This window comes from Perca fluviatilis, chromosome 3 (genome assembly GCF_010015445.1).
Source record: "Perca fluviatilis chromosome 3, GENO_Pfluv_1.0, whole genome shotgun sequence".
Classification (NCBI taxonomy): Eukaryota; Metazoa; Chordata; class Actinopteri; order Perciformes; family Percidae; genus Perca; species Perca fluviatilis.
Genome location: NC_053114.1, coordinates 32,258,079 through 32,278,300, shown reverse-complemented (window position 1 = coordinate 32,278,300; position 20,222 = coordinate 32,258,079).

Sequence of the window (20,222 nt, the reverse complement as noted above, 5' to 3'; positions counted from 1 at the left end):
AGGAGAGTAACAGCTGTTGTGTAGCGGGTTAATCAAGACTTTCACACTGATATATGAGGCTCATAAGAAACGTGAATATTGTCAGTCAGTGTGGTAAATGATGCTGGTGACAGTTACTACTGATGGATAGCTAACGTTAGCTTTAGTGGGAAGCTGCTAACAGTTTAGCAGCATCAGACTCGTCGTCTCCAACTAAATCTCATCTTATAGATTGAACAGTTGGTTATTAATAACACGTTTTAACGTTGATTAATTACAGACGACACCCAGCCTAATAATAGTGATTTCATCAGATATGTACTACTACATCTACATATCATATCTATCATAGCAGTATGTGGCCACCGTGTTGGGTCATTGATCTACTGACACAGAGGAAGACGGGACATGACGGCAATCAACCTTACTCCTCATTTCCACAGCATGCGTAACAGCTGCGGACCGGCTCCGCTGCGTATCTGCTGCGTGCTCCGCCGTGCGTCAATACCCACCGGGTCCGGATTTGTTGCGGAACGGCTGCGGCCATGACTGACAGCTGTAGTCACGAGGACCCACCAGTTCTCGCGAATTCACGTAGAATATAACCACAAACCCAACAACAGTTTGTTTCCATCCAGAGGAGTAGAGGGGAAACGACTCTGAGCTGTGTTTTCAAGGTGTAGTGCAGAGAAATATGATCCGCCGTGAGCACAGTGTATTTTATTTTGAAAATTAACCGGATATTTATTTTGTTTCTGTGCTCGACTTCCTGTCCCGCACTATCTGCCGTGTGCTGAATTGCTGCGGAGCTCTCCGGCGTCCGGCAAAAATAGAAGCTCTGTGTATCTGCTGCGGAGGGCTGCGGACCGCCGGAGCTGTGCCGGAGTCGGAATGCAGTCGTTATGCAACCGATGGAAATGCTCACATTAACTTTAATGGAAATCTAATGACACTGCCGCCGTTCCGCAGCCGTTCCACGTCTGGTGGAAATCCACGGTTAGTTTATTAAGGTATCGTGAATGCTCAGGTTCAGGCAAGGTTATACTATAAACATTAGACGTGTATAAAACAAACCATCTGCTTAACAAGAAAAAAATCCACACACATTTGTCAAAATTATGATCCAAACACATGTCAAATTGCATTGACTTTGAGTTTTAGCGAAGTACCCGTATGTGCCGGTTGTGGGTATTGCTGCAGCTCCTCTTTTCACCCTGTGTCAGGTCTCTGTTTTAGCTACAGAGTGAGACATCTCATCTTCTGTAACATCTTTGTTGGCAGTCGCACATGCGCAGTAGCTAGGTAAGGCTCACAGTTACTAGCTAGCTGTTTCTCTAACTTCAGTCAGTACAAGGCAGGATTAGCCGGGAGACTTCTTCTAAACGAGGGCACGCTTCTAAATTTGCGTGGAATACCTGCAGAATAGGGACATGTAAGTAGTTCTTTTGTAGATTATAGTGAACTTGTGTGTGTTGTAGCAGTGTTTTGCTATTGAAAACGAGGGGGCTAACCGCTAGCATGCTAGCACTAGCATGGTTTAGCCCCCTCGTTTCGACTAGTGACATAGAACACCCTGCAGATTTTGAACAGCCCACCCGGAAACTGAAGGCAGGTTACATTCAGAAACCCGTATCTCACTCAAAACAACATGGATGCATTTTTTTTTTCAAGTTTGTATGTGTGTGGAAGCAGCAGAGACACAAAATAACACCCCAAATCCCAGAAAAAGTGTTTTTTTCATAATATGGGCACTATGAAGCTCCTGTTTATGTTTCCTGATAAGCAACCTCTTGCTACCTTCAGATGTTTTTTCTCGGCAGCAAAGGCCAAAGTGTTAGTTCTACAGTCTTAGACTGTGTTCATAAACTGGGCTTTATATATCTGGCTAAACAGCAAAAGTGCCCAAAAGGCATGTTTTCTCATGAAAAGTTGACATTCTGGAGATACACGGTTTGATTGAGACAACAAATGTATAGATGACATTGCCTTATGCCAAGATGTTTCTAGTGCACTTAAAATGGAGTTTAAAAGGGATTTTTTTTCCATTGATAAAAGAACCATGACTGCTTTGCAGACAACATGTTGCACAGCTGTTTAACACCTACTGGGAAAAAATGGCTGTAGAGGAGGCAAAGATACCATCCCCCACCCCCAAGTAGCCTCAAAAGCAACACAGCTCTACAATACCTACTTCTTTAGACTGGATAAGCTCACTGTTGTGTTAATTTAGTGTTGCTCTCTTCACATGTACATACTGAATGCAACAGTTCCAGGTGTTTTCTGTGGGAGTTGTCAAAGGAATTCTGAAAACTTGAAATCGCTGTTTTAACAAGGCTAAAGTAAAAAAAAGTAAAGTTGTTACGCCAAGTGTAAATTATATACAGCAGATGAGTATCCAAGGGTCAACAAAATCTATTGACATCCCCTTTACTTTTATTGCCACATCTGTTTCAGTCTTCTCTTTTAGCAGTACCACCAATACTCACTGTAACAGCGGCCTCCGTTGCCGTGGCAATTAACAAGACGTGAATATCAAAGTCACAGAGACAAGAGGCTTATGACTTTCACACAGAGAGATCACTCAACTGACAAATGGATTAATTAAAGCTTGGGCTTACTTTTACCCCGAAAGCCGTGATTGTATTATTCCCCCTAATTCTAGGCAAACAAGAGGGTCTATCGCCAAACAACTTAATTATATATAGTAATTATTATTATTATTATTATTATGTATGTATGTGTGTGTGTGTGTGTGTGTGTGTGTGTGTGTGTGTGTGTGTGTGTGTGTGTGTGTGTGTGTGTGTGTGTGTGTGTGTGTGTGAGAGAGAGACAAATTTGAGTTCCGAATAATAACATTTTCTAAATAGATGTGTTTCAGGCCGATCGTTTCTCTTTAACAGACTGAAGGAATTACCCAGAGTTAGGTGAGAAGATCAATATGAACCAGCCGGTTGGCATAGCTTAGCATAAAGACTGCAAACAGGAGGATACAACTAGCCTGGCTCTTAATCCATACAAAAACCACAGTGCCACGGCCAGGTTAGCTGTTTCCCCCTGTTTCCTGTATTAATGCTATGCTAAGCTTTATGCTAGGCTGCAGACTGTAGCTTAATATTTATACAGACATGTATACAGTGCCTTGCGAAAGTATTCGGCCCCCTTGAACGTTTCGACCTTTTGCCACATTTCAGGCCTCAAACATAAAGATATAAAACTGTAATTTTTTGTGAAGAATCAACAACAAGTGGGTCCCAATTATGAAGTGGAACGAAATTCATTGGCTATTTCAAACTTTTTAACAAATAAAAACTGAAAAAGTGGGCGTGCAAAATTATTCAGCCCCTTTACTTTCAGTGCAGCAAACTCTCTCCAGAAGTTCAGTGAGGATCTCTGAATGATCCAATGTTGACCTAAATGACTAATGATGATAAATAGAATCCAGCTGTGTGTAATCAAGTCTCCGTATAAATGCACCTGCTCTGTGATAGTCTCAGAGGTCCGTTTAAAGCGCAGAGAGCATCATGAAGAACAAGGAACACACCAGGAAGGTCCGAGATACTGGTGTGGAGAAGTTTAAAGCCGGATTTGGATACAAAAAGATTTCCCAAGCTTTAAACATCCCAAGGAGCACTGTGCAAGCGATAATATTGAAATGGAAGGAGTATCAGACCACTACAAATCTACGAAGACCCGGCCGTCCCTCTAAACTTTCAGCTCATACAATGAGAAGACTGATCAGAGATGCAGTCAAGAGGCCCATGATCACTCTGGATGAACTGCAGAGATCTACAGCTGAGGTGGGAGACTCTGTCCATAGGACAACAATCAGTCGTATACTGCACAAATCTGGCCTTTATGGAAGAGTGGCAAGAAGAAAGCCATTTCTTAAAGATATCCATAAAAGGTGTCGTTTAAAGTTTGCCAAAAGCCACCTGGGAGACACACCAAACATGTGGAAGAAGGTGCTGTGGTCAGATGAAACCAAAATCGAACTTTTTGGCAACAATGCAAAACGTTATGTTTGGCGTAAAAGCAACACAGCTCATCACCCTGAACGCACCATCCCCACTGTCAAACATGGTGGTGGCAGCATCATGGTTTGGGCCTGCTTTTCTTCAGCAGGGACAGGGAAGATGGTTAAAATTGATGGGAAGATGGATGGAGCCAAATACAGGACCATTCTGGAAGAAAACCTGATGGAGTCTGCAAAAGACCTGAGACTGGGACGGAGATTTGTCTTCCAACAAGACAATGATCCAAAACATAAAGCAAAATCTTAAATGGAATGGTTCACAAATAAACATATCTAGGTGTTAGAATGGCCAAGTCAAAGTCCAGACCTGAATCCAATCGAGAATCTGTGGAAAGAACTGAAAACTGCTGTTCACAAACGCTCTCCATCCAACCTCACTGAGCTTGAGCTGTTTTGCAAGGAGGAATGGGCAAAAATGTCAGTCTCTCGATGTGCAAAACTGATAGAGACATACCCCAAGCGACTTACAGCTGTAATCGCAGCAAAAGGTGGCGCTACAAAGTATTAACTTAAGGGGGCTGAATAATTTTGCACGCCCAATATTTCAGTTTTTTATTTGTTTAAAAGGTTTGAAATATCCAATGAATTTCGTTCCACTTCATGATTGTGTCCCACTTGTTGTTGATTCTTCACAAAAAATTACAGTTTTATATCTTTATGTTTGAGGCCTGAAATGTGGCAAAAGGTCGAAAAGTTCAAGGGGGCCGAATACTTTCGCAAGGCACTGTATATAGGGTATCAGTCTTCTCATCTAACTCAGAACAATCAAATGAATAAGTGTAGTTCGCAATATGTTAAACTATTTCTTTAAGGTTACAATTGAAAATTAGATTATGGGTGCTGTTTGGTAAAGCAGCTATAATCAGCATTTTTATAATAACACTGTGTCAATTACAATGTGAAAACAATGTGACAATGTGAAAGGGGTTGCTCGTATGAACCTACAGAGAATTATCACCTAAATCTGCTAAAGCTGCCCTCTGCTTTACAGAGCTTTATAGTGAGTTTCAGCTCATTGTTTAGCTGTCTGGCTGCAACTTTACTGTTTTGGTTCAGTCATAGCATTGTTTTCAGCAGGCAACTATTTTCAAAACTCAATGTATACTGACTGCTTAGCACCAAACAGACACACTTAGGGACTAGCTTGTGAAAATAGTGGAGCATTTGGCAGCTAAAAAGCCAAATATTTCACTTTGGAATTGGTGGAGAACAAAAACAGAGCTAAAAGAAAATTTATTTTGGACTCACATTCGCCAGGTGGCACAAACACAACTCCAAATGAATGATCATGTTGCTCTGTATGCTGGATGTTTAAATAAGCAACTGTTTGCTAACAGGTTCGCCATATAAACTTAAATGCAATATAAACTTAAAAGGTGTTTACGTGTCAATGTTGTTGTTTTTTCTACTGCTCCCAAGTGACCAAGATAAAGAAGAAGAGTTGTTGCAGGTTTACATAATGTCTATTTAGGGCAATGCATATATAGGATGTAAGAAGGGTGCTGAAGCTCGATGGTGTTTTAAGCAACCTAACGTCGACTTCAAGGCAGCGCTGCGACCGTTGACTTCAATGCACCTAACCCTAACCTTAACCCCAAACCTAACCATAACCATTGCCTAATCCTAGTGCCTTCCAGGCAGCGCTGCCTAGAAGGCGACGTTGGGGGCTTAAAACACCGATAAACGGTGCTGAAGGATATGTACAAAATATGTGTATGAGTTTGTACTGTATGTATGCTTGTGCATGTGTGTATATTAGGTTTTGGTTTTACTCCTTTTGGCTTTGCTGAGTGTATAAGCAGAGCACACCGATGAATAATGAGGCTATTACAACCACGGCAGACTAGAGAGCACCGCCTGCTCTCGTCCTGCTCCAGTCAATATGTGCGATGGACCCTCGCTCTATATTTTCTTTCTATGAAACACTCCTGCTGGAGCATCACGGCGTAATTCAATATTCAGTTTATGGAATGAGTCCTGTGGAGAATTGGTGTGTGTGTGTTTGTGTGTGTGTGTGTGTGTGTGTGTGTGTGTGTGTGTGTGTGTGTGTGTGTGTGTGTGTCTAATACTTAAAATGTAATACGCATAAGCATGTGTTTGTGAGAGCATTTTATTGACCGTCCTATATGCTGAAAGCAATTTACTTCAAATTAACTCACAGATACACGCCTCCCTTTACCTGAATACTATTTGTAACCTCGTCCCATAATTTAAAATATCTTCTCCCCTCTGGAGGACCAGAAACAATGCCCAGGCTAATTCATTTTCTGAAGTACAGCCATCTGTGAGGATGTCCAGGCCTTTGGCAATGAAAGTAAGGTATGGTCCTACTTCTGGCCACTTAATACACACATACACTACTGTCATCAGAGTCAAATAAAATCAGGCATTGCCCTTTGTAGTCCTTCATCAGGATCATTGAGAGAGCTGCAGGATTACAGTACCATCCACTCCCCATCCTTCAGATAACATTTCTGCCAAATGCCACATGTGCCAATAAGGAAAAGAACAGATAATTAGCATCTCTTTGCGAGTCTGTGCATGTGTGAGAGGCAGAAAGAATATAGAATCAAATAAAATACAATACAATAGAGCTCTTGGCCTTCATAACAGGTGAAGCATATTTTTCCCAACCCTTCAGGGTTAAACAGTTTTAGCATACTATTTTTTTAAACTAGATACAGAAAGGTAATGTGTGTACTTTTTGGCTTAATCAAATATTAAGCGAAAAAGTGTCAAAGTGTCAAAAAAAGGTTTTAAAAGGATAGAACCTTTACTGTAATGGTCTGGAAAAGTGAAAGAAAAAAATAGTTAATGACCATTAATATATAACAAAATTATAATTGACTGAATTTGCTGACAGTTTTTTTTTTTTCATTATCAGAAATGTTGTGAAAACGTGTCCAAGGGAAAAACAAGTCCTTTAAAAACCTTCCTTGATGTGTGCTGAGCTGTATTTAAAACAGCCAACCAGGGAGACAGCACATCTCCTCCTGACCTTGTCACCTCCTGCAGCTTCTGATAATGGCTGCTGTGTGATCAGTACCCCTGTGTAAAGACATCGTTGCACATCCCCAGTGGTTGGCTTTACATCTGTCCCAGTTCAGCTGTGAGCAGTGTGAGAAGACAGTGAAAAGAAAATCCACCCTCAAAGACAATTTACTGTGACCGACAGTTGGAGTTTCATAGGTGGGCTTTTTGACTTTTCTTTATCTCTTCATCGTCGGTGGTTTTATAACCGCTGATATTCTTTTCTTTATTTCAAACTGCTGTTACTGACGCAAGGAAGTATGTTGTGTGAGCTCCCTCATTAAATCCTAAAGCCCCAAACCACAGCCACACAAGTGAAGAACGGAGGTAAAAATGTTGCCTCTTCATTCTCTCTCCTCTGGGCCCTATGACCTATTGTTTACATCCCAAGTGTGATTTGTAACTGTCTAAAATGTAATGAAGTCTATTCCCATGCACATATAAGCTCAAATTAACAATTATATTGATCACTCAGCATGTGTAATGAAGGCGACCGGTCGGGAGAGATGATTCACCCACCCTGAGAGAAGACGGGAAAAGCATATATTCATGCCCATGTGTGTTTCTGTTTGTGCAAATGCAGCTGTGAGTAATCAGGTCTTAAAGCACTAAAGCACCGATTACACAGAAGGAATACATATACAGTAGGTAGCTACAGTAAGTGGTGAGCAAGTTCAATTTTGAATATGGATCAGATATCAGATATTAATCAAAGATGGAAGGCGTCTGCACATTGATTATAACTCTAATTACAGGCAGAAACACAGAGATAATAAGTGTATAAGGAAGGCAAAAGAGAGGGAGAAAGAGATGTAAAATAAACACACACACACACACGCACACACACACAAACACACACACACACATACACACACACATACACAGACATGCTGTGCTTGCTTTGTTTATCTTTCTCAATTGACTGATGTCCACACACCCACCCACACCACTGGATTCAATAAAGGACTTCATTGAAAATCACTTGTAAAGCTCAAGGACAACAGCTAAAACTAAAAGTTAACCCGGGCATGCTCACAAACATCTGAAGGGGTAGTATCTGCTCTAAAATCTAGCCAAAGCACATTCATCAACACTCTGGCAGGGAGCCAAGACCGTGGTGAAGCCCATTTATATTGCATCAACAATTTTCAATTCAATTTGGCACCAATAAAGAACATATTTTCTTGGGCATAGATTCAAAGCCTTCACTGCCAAACAAAAAGCAGCAATTAGAGAAATGGGCATCTTAAAGGAAGATGAAAGTGGATGAAATCCCGCAGGTTACCAATTACAGCATTCATATCTCCTGTGGGTGAAGTGTTCTCAGTCTGGTCAGGCTATTTAATAATTCATAACATAAAGAATAGAAAAATGTGTGTTTTTATGTAAACCCTTACCATAATGTCTCATATTCCTATCAAATTTGATTTTACTCAAATTATTTCCGGTTGCTTTTAAAACACATAATGAAGGATATAATCTATGTTCCACTCTCAGTCAAGTTTTTCTTTTGTTTTTTTGGTTTTTTAAGATTATTACCTCCACCAAGGAGGTTATGTTTTGGGTTCAGTTTGTTCATTTGTTTGTTTTTTCTGTCATCAGGATAACAGAAAAAGTACTAGCTCGATTTTCATGAAACTTGGTAACATGGGCCAAGTAAGAACCCATTGCATTTTAGAGCGGATCCGAATCACAGGGTGAATGCATTTATTATTTTTCACTTCCGTTAACATTGCGAGATAGGATGTTTGTGCTGCACTCATGTGGTGGATGGTGGATGTTTGTGCTCTCCGAGTGCTCCCCGAGTTTTCTCTTTTTTTGCCCCAAATCATGAGTTTTTTTATGTTTACATAATATGACTGAACATAGTCTTTTGTATAATATTCATATATGTTGGTGCCTGTGAATCTGTTGTGGTAGGAAGCTTTAGACAGCGTTTGGACAGCCTCTCTTCATCTACAATATGCTCATGGAAGTTCAAATCTAGTATCCACCAATTCTGAATTGAAATGAAAACATTTGTAAAGACAAAATAAAAGTATATTTGGTATACCTTGGTATAGAAACAAAACAATAGAAAATTAAAATTCATCAGGTGGGACAAGACCACACAAAAATGCTAACACTCTATACGTTTAGGTCTGATTATTAAAGTATGATTATTATGTTAAATTTTTATTGGGTTGCCAATTAACAATGTTACAATGTCACATATGACAACGTTATCATATGTGAATTCATTTTCCTAATAAAAATAGAAGAATAGTGTTAGTGTTGTTTTTTTGCTAGGCTGGTCTGTTCAGCTCAGACGCTGTGTGTGATTTTTACCCCCCTCCCCACCGGGCAGAAAATGCTCGCTCTGCCCTGCTCTACACCAAAAAGTAATATTCTGTGTAATCAGGCTCCATCAGGTGAAGCAACAACCTCATCAATATTAGTGTTCTAATAATAAGATATATTTACACTTCTATGATGTGGATACCTTTATGTTGTCCATTATTTCCATAGACTATCTCACACATCCACATATTTGGTAATTTGTTCAGTCTAATTTCCAGCTGGTTGTTTCATTGTAACTAGACTATCTTTGGACAAGCATAGGATTTATCCCTCTCTGTTTCACATCAGTGTATTTCCATCGAGAGCACTTTAAGAGTCCAGGCTGCGGAGAGAGAAAAATGAAGTGAATGATGCAACTAATATTGTAAATCTATGAGCTGCATGCACAGCAAACCTCCACTCTTCGATACCTCCCCAATAACATGGTTGCTACAACACATATGGGGGATACACTGTTCATAAACATCCATTCCACATCCTGTTTGAATAAGCCCTGGGCCTAATTAGCCTCATATTATAAAGTATCTGTGTAGCTTTCAGTCGACAAAAAATGGTCAGCCTTGACTGATGGTCTCATATCTCTTTTATTAAACATCCTTGCAATGACTGTATGGACCAAAGTAAGACCTAAACAGACATTGAGCAGACAGAAAAAAAGAAAGCGCATTAACGTTAGCTTAACACATGAGTGATAGCATCGTAAAGTTATCAAAATCCATGAAACTCAAATTTACTTAAACACAAATAAATGTACTAAACACACCTTGTACAACTCCTTTGATCTTGCTCCCTCCATTCAATTTAAGATTTTTTTCTCTTTTTTTCTAAAGGTGCCGGGTAGCGTGTGTTTGCCTCGTTATTTACCGCTTCTTAAATGTGCATAGTAACCTTTCAAAATAAACTTCCGGTTAAACAGGAAACAGAATTAAAAACAATGCATTACGAAGAAAAACTTAACAACCTTATTCTTTGTCATTTACAGTCTGGAAAGATCTCAGTGGGCCAGACAACAAACAAGCACCAGCTTCACTCATTCTGGTGTGTAGAATCACGTGAGAAAGGTTTTCAGGTAAGGAAGTGCACTGACAACCAATACAGTCAGCGTTCTCAAGTTGCTTTATGTGCAAAGGCCTCACTTTTCAAAAACATCACATTGTGTCCTTCTTACTGTCCAGCCACCATAATCCAGATGAGAGAAGAGAGGAGTTGATACACCGATCTGAGTCACCTTCAATTTACCGTGCGCTCAAAGCAATGAGCTTAACGAGCAGAAACAATTGTGTTACAGCAAGGACTTTTTTGAACATTTTTTGTACTAATTTCTGTGTTTTTATTTTTCTGATGTGATTATACGGGTCCCCACCCGTATAATCACTTGGGACATTGGCCATGGCAACTCCATTATCCAACAGATTTGAAATCCTCTTCAACCAATTATCCAATGACAATTGAACACATGCTCCATTTTACTCAGATGAATACACAGGTACAGACACATGAAGGCTGCAAATAAATCAGTGTGCTCCATGCCTATTTTTCTCGCTTCAAAGTTTGCCTTTATCATACTGAGAAGCACCGTATTCAGCTGCATACGACTGGAAGATGCACAGCCAGTGGCGGATCTAGAAAATTTTACATGGGGGGGCAAAGGGGTAGCAAGAGATCTTGGTAGGGTGGCAGGGGAAGACGGTACATGGAAACCCTCATACATAAACTGATATGCCCTACTACGCCCCGCAACGCCCGGCTATGCCCTAAACTGCTACGCCCTAAACTGCTACAACTATTATTTCTATTCATAGTTCCATTATCTTTTTGTTACTATAATTACCATTATTATGAATGATACAATTTCTATATCTGTATCCATCTGTATGTAACCAGCGACCACCAAGACCCTGGATATGTCTGATGTTTCTGTTGCACCAAATGCTTGCTCTTGGGAGAATTGTTGGGTCATTGTAACTTAAAGAGTGTGGTCTAGACCTACTCTATCTGTAAAGTGTCTTGAGAAGAGTGAACTGTTGTTGTATATGTAAATATTTACATATCTAACCCTATAACATATACAACAGAATGGAAATAGCCAAAAACTGAAAACACATCATGTCACAGGACATGTTATGTTACTGTACTGTAATTTATATGTAAGGAGAATATAAACCAACCATATGGTCCAGGGGTTACTGAAGCCTCCTCTTCCTCTCTGTCATCTTCATCCTCCTGATCACTCTCTGCCTCTGTCCCTCTCTCTGAACCTGCAGCCTCCTCTTCATCCCTCACTGTCAATTCTTCCTTTCCCTCTTCTCTTTCACTCATTTCTGCATCTCCTTCTGTGGTCTTCTCCTGCTCTGACCTGCCTGGTCTCTCCAGTTTACTGTCTTCTCCTTCTTCATTTCCCTCCTCCTCTTCCTCCTGTGCACTACTCAGGATTTTCTTGGCTGGCAATATCCCCACTTTTAGGCTTCAGCTAATATCTCCAGCTACTCTGGCCTGCAAAAGTCAAAATGTGAAATGCTCTTGTTATTCTTGTATTACATTACACTGTATGGCCCTGTAGCTAATAAGTAGCCTAAAAAACATAACATCAGACGAGATTTATTACATGCACACATCAGTTATGTTTAGACTAGCCTTCTTAATCCCGTTGTATTTGTTGTTTTCCCAGTTTGACAGTAAAGTATGTTGCCTGGTTTAATTTGTGCAGCCGTATTGCCGTGATATGTGAGAGGAAGTGGATTTTATAGTAGCCTACTCCTTAACTAATCATATACAAATGATCGGTCTCAGCAAGCACTGTGTAGTGTGTTGTAACGTAACGCCACCGAAACGGCGACCCTCTGTAAACTTTATGAATTCAAACATGCCAGTTTGTAATATTCTGTATTATGCTCTTCTTGTCTTTACTGAAATCAAACTAATCAAACAGCAGAATGCGCTTACAACCCACGAGGGAGCAATTTGACTTTTGGCTAACAGACGCGCTGTTGTTGATACTGACTGGCCTTTAGCAGACATTATAATTATTACAAATTTAACTTTAGATGAAACGGTGTTTTAACTTCACCTGGGAAACAGACTTCACTTTGAGAGGCTCGGGGATGGGGGGCAGCTCAGTCGCTCCAGTCTTTGCCGGGATGCAGGGCCCCCACATCAGCGCAGACTCGCTGTGCGAGCCTGAATGTATGAACGGGCCTCTCCACGTTTGATGCAGGGGACGTAGCTAAGTATTTGAGGGGCAGGGGGCTAAGATTACATCTACAATTATTATTTATTATGAATTAATATAAATTAATTGTTTGTTTCAATGATTTAAGAAGCCTGTGCACATAGTGGCAGTTTGTTTTTACAAGCAAAGTTTTTTGAATGCCAAAGTTAGGGGGGCAGCTGGGGGGGCAAGGCCCTACAGTGGGGGGGCAGCTGCCCCCCCTTGCCCCCCTGTAGATCCGCCCCTGTGCACAGCACCCTGTTATAAGGATTACATAGTATTTTCATTTTTTTTTTTACTTTTTTCATTTTAAGTTATATTACCATTAACCAGTTTCATCCTCATGTCCTATTTGTGAGATTGATTTAAAAGTAACTGTTAGCGAAAGATCCATATTGCTGAGGAAGTAAAACGTATATGTTTAAAAGTCTTAGACTTAAAAGTAGAAATAGGATTAATTAAGTGTACTTATTTTTTACCCAGTGCAAATATTGTAATTTCCCCATCAATTAACAATAAACAGTATAAATTATTAAAAAATAAATATTTAAGGCATTTCCAATCCAGTTTGCAAGATAACTCTGTCTGATGCACTGTAGAAAAATGTACCGTATTGCCATGAATTCAAAAATTAGAGAATGTGCAACAGAGAGGCAGAGAGAGAGAGAGGGAGAGGGCACAGACAAAAAAAGACAGACAGCAACAGTAGTCAGAGTGAAAAACAGACAGAAACTGTTAAATGTTTAATGACATCTAGTCCTTGACCCTGCTTTTTCAAGTAAACTTTCCAGATATATATATAAATATATATATATTATTTGGGCCTGTATGATGAGAAGCTTTACGTTTCCCCTGAAGCACAATTTGCTAATATGTTGGTCACATATTTCACTACTGTGCCCCACAGTTCCACATACCGTAGAGATGGTGTAAACAAAACTATATTTCTCTGATGTTTTGCACCCTGATGCCCTTCTGCCTGTGTCCTTACAAATCTATACTCTCCATTTCTTTCATCCACCCTCATTCCTCCCTGCGTTGCCTCCTTCCTTCCTCTGCGGCCCACTTCTGCATAGAGGGAATGGCAGCAGAAGCTTCAATAATTCACTTCCCCTCAGGACAGGTTGTGTTTGCATTGCAGGGTGCTGCAGGCGAGAATAGAGAGGGTGAGGAAGAAAGATTAAAAACAGGAAAGAATGAAGAATGAAGTCGAAAGGGATGAAGACTCTGAATAGAAAGATAGAATGAAACTAACATAAGTAATACAGCAGAGGAAAATGCCTGTTGTGAGTAATCATGATGTGGAAAAACAAAAAAGAGAAAGAAAACCAGAGGGACGAGTCAGCGCTTTCTAGTCTTGTACATGTCCTAATAGGTGAGAAAGAGTAAGGTAATGAAAGAGAGAGGGGGAAACACGAGAGAAGCTCCCCATGCAGAAAGGGACCAGGTGAGGATGGCTAGAATCCGATAGAAGCCAAAGCAGCAGGAAGCCAGCACCTATCAAAACCAAGACCTAAGACTCACAAGTCTCTGCCTCCAACTCTGTGAGCTTGTGTGTGCGATGTTTGAAGCACTTCATTTGAACGTTGTTTGGGCGGACCAATGCCATTCCAAATCAGATGTGGTGTGGTTCAGAAAAAACTACTACTACTAACGCAGAACATATATCGTAGTTTCACTGTGGTGGTGTGTTTACCTTTTGTTTGATAAGGTTTAATTGGTATTATTTATGAACCCTGGCCTTTTAATCAGCTGCTCATGCTGGGGAAAAAAAAAGAACATCATTAAATGATAACAAATCCTTGCTTTACCCCTATGGCGGAAATAAGAACTGAAATGATTTGATCAATTCGTTGATTAGTTGATTGACTGAAAATGAAAAAGAAATTTTATCAGAAAATGCCACAACTTGGTTCCAGCTCCTCAAATGTCAATAAACAGTGGTTTTCTTCCCGCTTTCAACTGCAAGTCGACGTTGTTTTTTTAAAACCATGACCACGATCATTCCCAAACCTTATGTTGTTGTTAATAATAACAACTATGTTGTTATCAATGTCACCATGATCAACCATATCAAAGTAGTCATTTTAACCCTAGTCTTTATGAACGGCCTTCCACTTCTGGGATTGTTCTGGTTTCAACGGAAATTCGTCCGGATGTCCGTCACTTTCCGCTTTCTTTGTGTTGGCATTTTAAATTCCAGTTGATTTCTGAGGACTATGGTTAACCTCTCAGATCTCTGCAGGGTAAATCCAGACAGCTAGCTAGACTATCTGTCAAATCTGAAACAACCTTTGAACGTACACATGTTCCACCAAAACAAGTTCCATCCCGAGGCTATTTTGCAGCGGCACCGTTGCTTCGTCCGGCCCTTAGTGCCGCCCAAGACGATTGTGATTTTAAAAAATTGCCAATAAACCAGAGCACATTTTTCTCCCAATCCCGGATTGCTGTGTGGACTAGCCAGACCCTCCTCCTCAGCGCTGTGGAGGAAGGTCTGGCAATGCAAGACTATTTTAACCCAAACCACAATCTTTCCCTAACCCTATGCTAGCTAAACAGATTTATTTTCATTATTTTGAGGAGGCACAGACCAATGATGTCGTCCTTCTCATAAGCATGCATACGGAAACACTTCTATGTGCCGTTCTGAAGTGCAAGGACAAACATTTAATCATTTAATATGGAGGACTTGTTGTATATTAAACAGAATAATATTTGGTTTGTTGGTCAAGCCAAACAAGACAATTTAAAGATGTCAAATGTGTATTTTTTCTTCTTCTTTTTTTTAAACTAATGTCAGACATTTCGTGGACTGGATGAAATGGAATAATGAAAATAAATGTTAGTTGCATTGATATGCAAGGTAAAGTATCATTTTCAGATGTTTTTTCATGAATTCTTTCCTCTCATTTTCTGAGCCCAATGTTGGTTTAGCTCTCTGTCTCTAGGGAAGCCTTTCTTCTTTTAGCTGCTCTGTATCTGGCCCTGCCCTTTTCAATGTCACTCTCACTGTGTCTCTGTTTTTTAATACGAGCCTTTTCTCTCTGCCACGTGTCCTTTTGCTCTTCTTTTGTAAGCCAGATCCAAGTCATTTCATTGAATGTCAAATTCATTTAGAATTCATCAACTACGCCTACATGTTATAATGCCTGAAGTGGAAAAGTGTTTCAGATGAAATAAAGACGAATTTCAGAGAAACACAGTTATTAGTATAATTCAGTTTCAAAAAGTCAGATTTCTTTCTAGATCACTTCAAATCCTCAAATGTTGTAAAAATATGTACATCACAGCTGCTTAGAAAACCTACTGTTGCTTCTGTCTGCATTGTTGCTGTATGGCCATGAGATCAGCTGATGAATCAGAACATTAAGGATGTGTGGAGAGATTATTTTCTATGTGGGATAAAGTGTACCTGCTGAGCAACAGGCATCATTGTGATTGAAATATAAATAATATTCTCATACATGCTCCTGGAAATAGCAGTTCTCTTTGGGGGTTTTTCTGTTCCCACAAGATTGCAACAGTGTGAGCTCCTTTTTACATTTCCACAAATTAATATTCGGATCGTCTCCATCTCATGAGATTTTGATTAGAAAAGACATTACATGTGCCCAAGGGGGTTCAACGAAACATGTTCGAGTAGAGTAGCCGTGGATTTGAGGAAACAGAAATTTTGATATGGTAAGTAAAAAATTATACCCACGTTTGTTTTTGGTTGGAAAATAACTCACAAATAGGACCAACTTAACACCTTTAAAAGAGTACTCCACCGATTTAGCACTGCCCTTTAATAAAGAGAACCATAGATATCGTCTTTTTTTTCATGCATTCTTCCTCCTCATCAAAACCTGCTGCCTACAATACCTACAATGCAATGCACCACCAACAGTCACAGATCCAGGTGTGTTATTATAGCAGTGGCTATGGTAGCCTCAAACTGCATCAAGCAGAGATGTTGAGCTGGCTACAGACGTCTGGTAATCTCATTTCCTCCTAACCACAGTTGAGATAACACTACAGATTTCTTTCTTTCTTTCATAGAAAATGGCAGTATTCAGCCCCAACCCACGCTGCCTCAAGTGACGTGGCTCCCTCTGGAGCCACAGAAAGCTTCATATAACTTGTTTTCACATATGCAGTAGTACTCCACGAGACCTAAACAGACTTTGATGTGTAAAATCGGTCGAGTTTCATTTTCACAGAAAACTAGTTAGCAAGTGAAAAGAGAAGTCAAAACAGATTGCTAAAAGTAACAGATACATGGTTGGAAGTCCAGCTTTTGGTAGTAGAAGGAATACAAATGTAACCAAACCTACTGAAAAAACATCGACAATTCCAGAATTAATATGTCTATCTATATGTATGAAATTATTGTAACAATATACCATTTTATATACATAATAGTATAAAATAACACAATGTTTTCAAAATCATTCAAATTAACTTGGTTCAGGTCTGGATGAGGAGGTATTTGAACTTCTTTAGTTGGGCTATGGGTGGGAGGGGGTACGTCAGTCAAAAGGTGTCACCCACACTCAGCTGGGCTCTATGTGAAGGGCAGCATCATTCTTCTGTAACTGTCAAATTCCAACCAGGCTTAATACTGCACTTTTCTTTATCTAATATGACAAGCTTTTTTCTATTTAATTCACAATGAAAACAATTGTTAAATTTCAGTCTCCTGTTTGTGCCACCTACTTCCTCTCAAATCAAACCACCTTTCCTCATCATGATACACCTTTCCCTCTGCCCTCATTTCCTGATGCAGTTGCTAGCCCGGGCTGTGTGCTTGCTCCCCAGTGTCAGCCTTCCACCCTGCCTCCCAAAGCCTGTCTGCAGCTTTCAATGACAGTGTGCGCCATGTCCTATATATGCAGTAAGTGGAGAGGTGGGTGGATGCTTGCCACTGAATCAGAGGATGATAGCGAGAAGATGACAGGGCTTGGAGGAGAGAGGTGCTGGGTGTAAAGAAAGGGAAGGATAGTCAGGAGAGAGAGGGGTAGGAAACGAGGAAGAAAAGTGATAAGGAGAGTTCAAGGCATGTATCTGTTGAAAGGGTTTGGGTGAAGGGAGAGAATTAGGATGGAATAAGGATGTAAAGTGGAGAATGGGTACATTTTATCCCATTTTGACATGTTAAGGGTAGCTATATGGATGGCCGGGAAGGAAAAGAAGATCAGAGAGAGGAGAGAAGAAGGGAAGAGAGGAAGATGACAGGAACATCTTTCTTGACAGGTAAAAGTTTAGTAGATGGGTAAAGACAGAATGAGGGAGGAGGAGAGGGATCAGGATGCTGTTGGCAGGTAAATTGCTACACTGACAACATGGGGACTTTTTAACATATGCAACAGATTATACCCCATCGTCTCTGAGCCAGATGTATGGAGAAAGACGGGAACGTGTGAGAGCAGCAAGCTAAAATTTCAAACATTTAAAGTGCCAGAAATGTATTACTGAAACCGTCATGAGCAGTGGAGGAGGATGAGGAGAGTGGTTTGCTGCTGAGGGAGAGGAGGTTTGAGAGTGAGAACGAGAACTAGAGAGAGAAAGAGAGAGAGAGAGATAGAGAGAGAGGGTGAGAAAGAGAGAGAGTGTGAGAGAGAGAGAGAGGGTGAGAACTCCAAGCAGCATGCATTGCTGAATTATTGAGGCCAGACGTGTGTAAGAGCAGAAGATAGATTTCCAGTGTTGATCCCTCCCTGCTGTCAGAAAGTTTAGTTGGACACGACCAACTCCAGCAGTTGTGGTTGTTTTGTTGTTGTTCGGGGGTTTTCAGTGCACACCACAGGGATAGGCAGAACATATGGGGGAAGAGCAGCCTGAAAAAGTATGGTTTTAGAAGAGTGTGTGCTTCCTGGCACTCTTTAAGTCAGAGCATATCTGTATGATAAGGTTTTCCCAGGCAGTCAGTAGCTGTGTGCAGGTTTTCTATGAAGTGACAGATCAATATATGTCTGTGCTGAAGGTGCGACAGGCGGTGAGAACGGCTGCCTGTATGCATAGCACTTTGAGCACGGTGAAAAACCACCATTTGCTCAGTGTGAGTCAACAATATTGTAAATCTTTTAAAGCTCCCTTAGGAGATTTACACCTACTCTTAAGACCACAGAGACGCCAACAGATTGTCAAAAAAATATGAAAGATAATCAAATATAATCACATTAACCCTGATGTAGTACTTTCTAACCAGCATTCATGGAAATAGTGTTTGTTTTGGACACAATTTAGATCATATGCATAACAGTCAAACTTAAAGTCCACCTTCACTCAACAATGTTTTGCCAGTTGGTACTTTACTTGGATGTCTCATATAAACTGTGCTGAATGATGCAGGTGCAGAGTTTGATACTAGAAGGGTGTTTTAGGGGGAACGTTTCTCTGTGCTCAGCTTGAATCTCTTTAAACGTATACACACACAACTAGTTTGGAAGCCAACCATGGTCCAGTTTGCAACTTATAAGAGTGTGCTGTGGAAATGTGAAGCCTCCAGTGCACATACACTGAGGATGGATTCTGGATTTGTTTCAATAAGATAGGAATAGGTGTAATTCTAAGAATTTGGTAAAAGGTAATTGGAACTTTTTTTGCCAAAAAAACACATCAGACACTAGTTATTATTCCAAGCAGGGTATTTTTTGTCTTAAAACATCTGTGGAAGGGATCTTTAAAGCCACTATCTGTGAAACCTGTGAATCCAACCAGTGCAGGACTGAAAGAAATACATACAACTGCACCTATTTTCAAAATTTCCAAAAACAAAATCTCCATCAGAATAATTTGAAAGATGCTCCGATCAACTACACATATCGGCTTTGAAAATATGTTAAAAACACAGATGTATGGATAGAAGAATGACGCCAAAGAAATAAATAAATGCTGAAGACAAAGAACAGGAGAATGTTAGAGAAGGCAGTGAAGAAGAAAGAGAGTGACAGTGTGACAGAAGTGCAGGAGGCAGACGGTCTCTGATGTAAGCCATGTTCTTACCGCTGTTCACAACCGTCCTGTCGCCTTTATGAATAACTTAGATGCCAAATGTTCCCTCCCTCTCATGTCCATGCATGCAAACGCACCCACAGACTATTCGCCTTATTCCTTCACTCTCAAGACAACTGAGATCAGGCCCTGTGCAAACATAAAAAAATACACCTACACTCCAACAGCTTAGCCTTGACTACAGTATATTAACATATTAAAATGCTGCATATTATATTATAGTAAAATGCATTCATAAATCATGTACATGACACCAGCACAGACACACATACATCTATATTCCTTCATGAAGCTGAGCCAGTAAGAAGTGCTTGATAATGTCAGGCAGAGTGACAGGAGTACAGAGGAGGAAAGTGAAGTCTCACTGTGTTTTTTTTCCTACTCACAGGGCACCCACGTCATCCTGTTACACTCTGGACCACTTTCATCCAAAGTAGTGTGTGTGTGTGTGTGTGTGTGTGTGTGTGTGTGTGTGTGTGTGTGTGTGTGTGTGTGTGTGTGTGTGTGTCATCCTGTTACGCTCTGGACCACTTTCCTCCAATGTTTTGTGTGGTCTGTTTGTGGTGTGTGTGTGTGTGTGTGTGTGTGTGCCTCTGTGTGACACTGACTAACATCACGATACAGAGGGATGAG